The sequence below is a fragment of the Borostomias antarcticus genome, assembly GCF_949987555.1.
Source record: "Borostomias antarcticus genome assembly, chromosome: 12".
Lineage (NCBI taxonomy): Eukaryota > Metazoa > Chordata > Actinopteri > Stomiiformes > Stomiidae > Borostomias > Borostomias antarcticus.
Window position 1 is genome coordinate 17,293,396 of NC_140245.1, and position 8,357 is coordinate 17,301,752.

Below are 8,357 nucleotides of genomic sequence, written 5' to 3' on the forward strand. Positions count from 1 at the left end.
AAATCTAAATTTGATGACGTTCGCTTACTAACATGTAGTATTCATACAGATAAAAAGAGCCATAGAGGCAGAACGGGAGAGAGGGGGATGTAATAGAGACAGAGAAAGACATAACCAGAGAGAGAGAGGTGAAAAGCTTCTATAGTTGTTGGAAGGCATTGAGTTAACAGCCCCCAATGCCCCAGATAATAAACTAAGCTGGCAAACATGGCTTCTTTGTTCCTGGGACAATGGAGAGTCTCTGGGAGAGAATCATTTGACACATGAACTCTCCTGGCGGAGCTGGCCTCAAACAGTCTAAATAACCAGCTTGGAGCGGGTCAGACAGACAGTCAGAAGGACAGAAACTGGCAAAGTCCAATCCAGACCTGCTCCTCTCTCTCTCCTCTCTCTCTCTCTCTCTCTCTCTCTCTCTCTCTCTCTCTCTCTCTCTCTCTCTCTCTCTCCTTACAGAAGTGTGAACGGAGCTGCTTGTAGAACTAAACAATTTAGGGTGTGTTTAGTGGAAGAGAAAGGCTGAAAAGGGCACAGCCAAGACAACACACACACAAATACATGCACAAACATGCACAAAACACACACAAAAACACACTTCCCCTTGCCTGAATACCTCCCCTTTATGCAGAGATTCCAGGAAGTTCTAGAACGTTCTCACTACTCCATGACTGAGGGCTCTGCTGTAAAGAACCAAGCACGACTGAGTAAGGCTGTCGAAAGGACTGTGAAATTGAGCTTGAACGAGCTGTGACGCTCCCTCTCAACTGACCTGCATGTTGTTCTCCACCAGCGGGCCATAGAATAGAGGACATGGGTGAACTTTCATACTAGGTTACTACATCTGGGGCCTCGTTTATAACTTTCATACTAGGTTACTACATCTGGGGCTTCGTTTAGAAAACATATTTTAGCTACAGTAGAGAAGTCGAGGGTAGAGAGACAGTAGAGAACTTCATAGACAGGTGGCTAGCCAGTTTAGCATCCAGTATTCCACTTATAGCTATGCATCTGCTCTGTGAGGATAGTCTCTCTTTCTCTGTATCCCACACACACACACACACAACACACACACTCACACACACACAAACACACACACACACACTCTTCCACTCTCAGGCCTCACCTAACCTTTGTACAGCTGTGTACCCCATTACCCAGGCTGCACCACACTGATCACTATACTCCGTCTGTGTGTGTGTGTGTGTGTGTGTGTGTGTGTGTGTGTGCATGCGCATGCTTTGGTGTGTAGATCCCCTGGCATGGAAAATTGCCGTCAGGAAACAAGTCACCCTAATCCTGTTGTTATACACACGCATGCGTGCCTTAAGCCTGGGGTCTACTCCCAAACGGACACGTTGGCAGACAGCTGTTCTGTTCTGTTCCTGCTGCTCCTGTAGTCCGCGTGGAGAACGCGGCGGCTGGTTCTCACAGCGTAGAGGGACGTCCACGCCGAGCGGGCTGATGAGGACATTTCACGCGGACCCTCGCGTACTGTAATATGTCATGTAATGTAATGTACTCGCGCATATGGAAAGTATAACCAGTACCTAGTACACACACACACACACACATACACCCACACACGCATACACACTTCCGGTCAGCAAGATGGTGTTATGGGAGCCATCTTCATGGCGCGGACACAAGTCGCGAGGACATCCTACTAAAACATTCGTGGACATAATCAAGATGAGTGGGCGAGCGGAGACCAGCGATGAGATGGCGAGGTGTGTGGAGGACCGGGAGGCCCGTCTCTATGCCTGAACAAAGTTGTCTTACATTTCATAGAACAGCCACATAGTTCAGTTGTATTATGATCTGTAACCTCCTGTTTAATCCCCTCTGGATTACCACTACGTCCCTCTCTGCCTGGAGCCTGGGGCTGCTATACGCTGTACAGTAATCTGCATGCTAACCAAGACCCTGAGCTGTAGTGTGTGCGTGTGTGTTCGCGTGTGCGCGCGTGTGCGTGCGGTGTGTGCGCGAGAGACCTACTATAGCTCTGCAGCCTAGGCCTATGACCCTGCTAATTTACGACCCTACGACCTCTGACCTTGTAGGGTTCTCCTGGAGCTGGAGCTACGCTCTGGTCATGTGACGTACAGCTTCCTGTGCGACGACGACCGGCTGCTCCCAAGAACCCGGCTAACCCTAACCCTCCAAAACGTCCTCCAATAAGAGCGTCTAATCAGTCTGACAGGTGCTACACGCCACTCTGACCAGCTGCTCTGGACGGACAAACGGGGACAGCTGTGAGGGGGGACGGGGTCAGGAGTGTTGACCCGTCTCACCCTGACTCTGGTCTGGAGCTGCTCTCACACAGACCTAACAGAAGAGAGACGAGGAGAGGGAAGGAGGGAGGGAGAGGAAGAGGAAGGCCGGGGGGGGATTGGAGAGGAGAGGAGGATTGGAGAGGAGAGAGAGGAGGATTGGAGAGGAGAGGAGGATTGGAGAGGAGAGGAGGATTGGAGAGGAGAGGAGGATTGGAGAGGAGAGGAGGATTGCTTGTGTAAAGGTTGAGGAATGACAGTAGCAGGGCTGTGAATGTTGACCTCTTGACCTCTTGACCTCCGGAGCAGCTTTCACTGAGGAGCCGACGGCCTGCGAACAGGACCAGCTGGACCAGACCTGCAGCTCAGAGCCTAACAGAGACGAGAGGGAGTGAGAGAGGAGGGGAGGGAGAGAGAGAGAGGAGGAGAGAGAGGAGGGGAGGGGAGGAAGGGAGAGGAGGGGAGGGGAGGGAGAGAGGACGGGAGGGAGGGAGAGAGGAGGGGAGGGAGAGAGAGGAGGGAGAGGGGAGGGAGAGAGAGGAGGGAGAGAGGAGGGGAGGGGAGGGAGAGAGAGGAGGGGAGGGGAGAGAGAGAGAGGAGGGGGGTGGAGGGAGGAGGAGAGGAGAATGGAGTTAAAGAGAGCCAAGTGTTGAGTAGATGACAGTAGTGCAGCAGACAGCCTTGGCCGTGTTCTCCAGTAGCCTTGGTCTAAACATGGTCTAACATGGTCTAAACATGGTCTAAACATGGTCTTATTCAAGTTTAAAAAGCCTCTTGTGTGATTTTGTCTTTAGCTCTGATGACGACTGCCCCCCAGGTGCTTTAAAACCCCTTCAGTTTGTCACCTGTCACCACTTACACACACACACACACACCCCCATGGAACAGCGGGCTGGAGGGATGGTGTTGGACTGGAAGGATGGTGTGTGAAACACGCTGTTCTAATTAGTTTCAACAGTTGTTATTTCTGCCCCCTTCTCCGGTTTCCATGTTTACTGTTTTTTACCCTTTGTGTTTATTGTTTACCCTTGGTGTGAGTGAGTGTGTGTGTGTGTGTGTGTGTGTGTGCGCGCGCGCGCGTGTGTGTGTGTGTGTCTCCCAGGTCCCTTGGCTAGGCCTGGTTGTGGCTCAGAGAGTAATCCCAGTAATCCTGTGGTCAACATTAGGCAGATTACTGCTTTCTCCACACAGAGTCAGGGGTTCACAACCAAGAGAAGGGGCCGGGACTCAAACCCATAGCCAAACCTCCCCAACAACATGCTAACACACTAAATCCTTCTCTCTTAGAGTAGCTTGTGTACTAGGCTTAGCTTGTGTACTAGGCTTATAGTTTCTGTGTGTGTGTGTGTGTGTGTGTGTGTGTGTGTGTGTGTGTGTGTGTGTGTGTGTGTGTGTGTGTGTGTGTCTGTGTGTGTCTGTGTGTCTGTGTGTCTGTGTGTCTGTGTGTCTGTGTGTCTGTGTTTTATGTGACGGTTGAGCAGAATCAAACAATCAATCAATCAATCAGAAGAAGGGGAGGATCATGGTAAATGGAGTGGTCTAGATCTTAAGCTGCTTTCAGGACATGGAGCTGGCAGGTCTGGCTGTGTCCCAGTACTCCGTATTACTATCATAGTACTGTGTATTACTACCATAGTACTGTGTATTACTACCATAGTACTGTGTATTACTACCATAGTACTGTGTATTACTACCATAGTACTGTGTATTACTATCATAGTACTGTGTATTACTACCATAGTACTGTGTATTACTACCATAGTACTGTGTATTACTACCAAAGTATTGTGTATTACTAGTGTATTACTATCATAATACTGAGTATTACTACATAGCATTGTGTATTACTAACAGTATATTGTGTACTGCTATCATAGTACTGTGTATTACTACCAAAGTATTGTGTATTACTAGTGTATTACTATCATAATACTGAGTATTACTACATAGCATTGTGTATTACTAACAGTATATTGTGTACTGCTATCATAGTACGGAGTATTACTACCGTAGTACTGAGTATTACTTATTGTGTACAGTGTGTACAGTAAGGAAGCTCTGGGTCCCGACATTCAGCAGTAGCTGTCACCAGTAAAAATGGAGGGTCCCCCCGCCCGCCCCTCTCTCTCTCTCCTGGCATCCTAACCCATCCCTCCATCTTCCATCTCTCTCTCCATCTCCATCTCTCTCTTCCTCTCCATCTCTCTCTCCAGCTCCATCTCTCTCTTCCTGTGGTCCTGTCGATCGCTGGAGGAACCAGAGTCCTGTAGCTCAGCTCAGCTCTAGTGGTCAGTACTGGTCAGTATAAGTCAGCAGTGGTCAATACTGGTGGTCAGTATTAGTATTCTGCAGTGGTCAGTATTAGTCAGTAGTGGTCAGTACTGGTGGTCAGTATTAGTCAGTAGTGGTCAGAATTAGTCAGTAGTGGTCAGTACTGGTGGTCAGTATTAGTCAGTAGTGGTCAGAATTAGTCAGTAGTGGTCAGTATTAGTCAGCCATGGTCAATAGTAGTGGTCAGAACTAGTTAGTAGTGGTCAGTAGTAGTGGTCAGTATTAGTCTGCAGTGGTCAGTATTATTCAGTAGTGGTCAGTACTAGTGGTCAGTATTATTCAGTAGTGGTCAGTACTAGTGGTCAGTATTAGTCAGCCGTGGTCATTAGTAGTGGTCAGTACTAGTGGTCAGTAGTAGTGGTCAGTATTAGTCAGTAGTGGTCAGTACTAGTGGTCAGTATTATTCAGTAGTGGTCAGTACTAGTGGTCAGTATTATTCAGCCGTGGTCAATAGTAGTGGTCAGAACTAGTTAGTAGTGGTCAGTAGTAGTGGTCAGTAGTAGTGGTCAGTAGTAGTGGTCAGTATTATTCAGTAGTGGTCAGTACTAGTGGTCAGTAGTAGTGGTCAGTATTAGTCAGCCGTGGTCAATAGTAGTGGTCAGTAGTAGTGGTCAGTATTATTCAGTAGTGGTCAGTAGTAGTGGTCAGTAGTAGTGGTCAGTATTAGTCTGCAGTGGTCAGTATTATTCAGTAGTGGTCAGTAGTAGTGGTCAGTAGTAGTGGTCAGTATTAGTCAGCCGTGGTCAGTAGAGGCTGGGTCTTGAACAAGTGGCAGCTGTGTTTGTCCATATGTCCCTTCCTGCAGGATAGCTGCCTTGTTCTGTACACTCTCCCCCTCTCCTCCTCTCCCCCTCTCCTCCTCTCCTCCTCTTCCCCTCTCCCACTCTCCTCCTCTCCCCCTCTCCCCCCCCCCCTCTCTCACCCCCCCCCCCCCCCCTTCTCTCCCCCCTCTCCTCTCCCCCTCCCTCCCCCCCCTTCCCCCCTCGGGTTCGTCCAGACTAGGGGGAGGTTCCCTCACGCTGAGCCAACATGGGGCTGGTTTCTTCAGAGGCTCTGGGATCAGAGGAGGGCCAAAGGGAACTAGACACAGGACGGATCCAAGATGGCTGCCGTGTGTCTGGAGCTGGGGGGTGCGGGGGGGACACACCTGTCCACCCAGCAACAGTAGTGCCCTTGTTGTGTGTGTGTGCGCGCGTGTGTGTGTGTGTGGGGTGGGGGTGGGGGGGTAGCAGCTGTAAAACTTCACCTGAGGAGCTCATCCTGATCATCCAGTTTTCCTGCCTTTTATTCATGTCCCTGAAGTCATGAGCTGCCATGAATACAGAGTTTACAGGTCTCAAACAAGCCCCACCCCTTACACACATCCGCCCCCCCCCCCGCACCTTCCCCCCACCCCACACACACACACACACACACACACAAATAAGCACATGAGCACACACACTCTCCCACCTCCTCCCCTCTCCTTAGCCATGGTGACAGCAGGCTTGAGAGTCGCTCAGAATATTAACTTGTACCTTCCTCCTACCATTCTCCCTATCCTCCCTCACCCCTCTCCCTCCCTCTCTCTCCCTCTCTCTCTCCTTTCTCTCGCCTCTCTCCCTCTCTCTCTCCTCTCCCTCTCTCTCCCCTCTCTCTCCCTCTCTCCTCCCTCCCTCTCTCTCTCTCTCTCTCTCTCTCTCTCTTTCTCTCTCTCTCTCTCTCTCTCTCTCTCCATGACTGCCTGGTGAAGGGGCCTCATGGCTGTTAGCCAGCCCTCAGTGAAAATGTAAAGAGTTCCTCCCTCTCCTCTCTCCCTCTCCTCCTCTGGCTTCTCTTGTCCCTGTTCTCCAGTCCTGCAGGGAAACCTCTCCACAACAGAGAAGAGGGTACGGAAGGGAGGAGTGAGGGAGGGAGGGAGGAGTGGAGGGCACAGGAAGGGAGGGAGGGAGGAGGGGTGAGGAAGGAGAGGAGAAAAGAAAGTAAGAGAGATCTTGGCGTCAACGACTGCAGTACGTAGAGAAACTGTAACTTGCTCTGAAGGATATGCAAGTGTTGTCTGCCTGTGGAAAAGGACTGGGCCTTGTTTCCCAGAGCCATCGTAGCGCTAAGTTCATCGTAAGATACGTCGTAAGCTCTCCCTCTAGGTGGCGCATCGTTTCCCAGAGCCTTCTTGGGCTAAGGTTTACCTTACCCAAGGGATACTTTCTTAAGGGTGGTCTGAACCCATCGTAAGCTGTCCCTTAGCGATGCGCTCCGTTCATCCCGATATAGTTTTAGCCCGATTAGAGCAAAATTATACTTTTAAAAAGGAGAGTTGCAATATAGCGCACATCTATCTACTCTACCTGCAATAATAAACGTTATGTCAATTATGATGAAAACAATGTTTTTGTAGCCTACAACAAATCATGGGAATGTTGTCTTTTAAAATTGTATTGAGCCAAATAAAATATAGGGACTATCCATAATATAAATTCCACATTTTCTTATGTAAAGGAGCAACATTTTCTTATGTAAAAGGAGCAATTTGATGGCATGGCTGTTCTGTCTGTCTGTAGGCTACCTCACCACTATATAGGATACCGACAGATATTAGGCGAATTGATTTATCCAGTGAGGCCTTCTAGACCCATAGTAGGGTAGACACAGGTAATTATTTAAGGTCCCCTTCTATTTAGTGTCACAGCCAACTTGTGCTTCGTGTATACATCATGGCTGCATTAAAACAATTTTGTGTTTAATTCATGAGTAGCGTATTCTGTCATGTAGGAAATTTCGAAATGCTTTTCATCATTTCCTACCTGACAGGATGCGCTACCCATTAATTGAACATAACATAATGGGTGGTACTGTATGTCATCCTGAGGAGGTAGATGGTAGGAGGTTTTGTAGACTATAATGTATGAATTGGAACTCACGAGGTCTCGCCCTTACTCTTACAGTAAATAGTTTAGCAGATGAGCTTTAGTAGGCATAGCTTCCTTTTTGTTAATATTAGATTGGCGTAAAATCAAAATGATTGAGAACCCTTGAAAACGTCATCAACAAGGGACTGCTCTACTAACGATTTACCTTACGATGTATCTTAAGACGCCCACTAAGGAAAGGAGGTCTGGGAAACACTTGTAGGAAAAACTGTCCTTCGCCAAGGTATACCATAAGTGTCATAGATCGCTAAGGCACATCGTAACTGGGAAATGCGGCCCAGATCTTGCTGTGTTTTTAACAGGCTTCAGACTCTGCTAGTGGAACAGGTCTGCTAACAGGCCCTCAGGTGGGGGTGCTGCTCAATACTCCTGCTGCCCTCAGAGGAGATATTAGCTGGCTAGTTGGTGTAGTGTAGACCTACGCATGCAACACATTACTGCAAGTACTAAATATCAGAGTTTGTTAATTTATGTACTGTATAAACTTTTATTTGACAAGGAGAATGCAAATAATTGAGCATCAGCATGACTGTGGGTGTATTTGTGGTGTGTAGTTCATTTAGAGAGGCTGAACATGGGGCCAGGCCCTTCTCTAGCAGTCTGAACATGGGGGTGTCAGTGGGCCAGGCCCTTCTCAATCAATCAATTAATTGATTAATCAATTAATCAATCAACCAACCAATCAATCAATCAATCAAAGCTTTATTTGTATAGCGCATTTCATACACAGAGGCAACACAATGCGCTTTACAGAGAACAAGGGAGGTGGGCATAGGTCCCACCCCTACATATTCCAGAGCTCTCCAGCTGTCTGATTGATTTGCCACAGAGGACTCATGCCCATGTCACC

General features: G+C 48.5%; 1 pseudogene across 1 annotated transcript in view; it reads right to left on the reverse strand.

Moving 5' to 3' along the window:
• Positions 1 to 1,333: 1,333 nt before the first annotated feature.
• Positions 1,334 to 8,357, reverse strand: part of LOC311315756 — a 9,922-nt pseudogene continuing 2,898 nt past the window's right edge. The window contains exons 3-4 of the transcript in view: positions 2,550 to 2,639; positions 1,334 to 1,455 (exon numbers count right to left, since the gene is read on the reverse strand). The product of the transcript in view is annotated as an uncharacterized misc_RNA (transcript). The remainder of the gene's footprint in view (positions 1,456 to 2,549; positions 2,640 to 8,357) is intronic.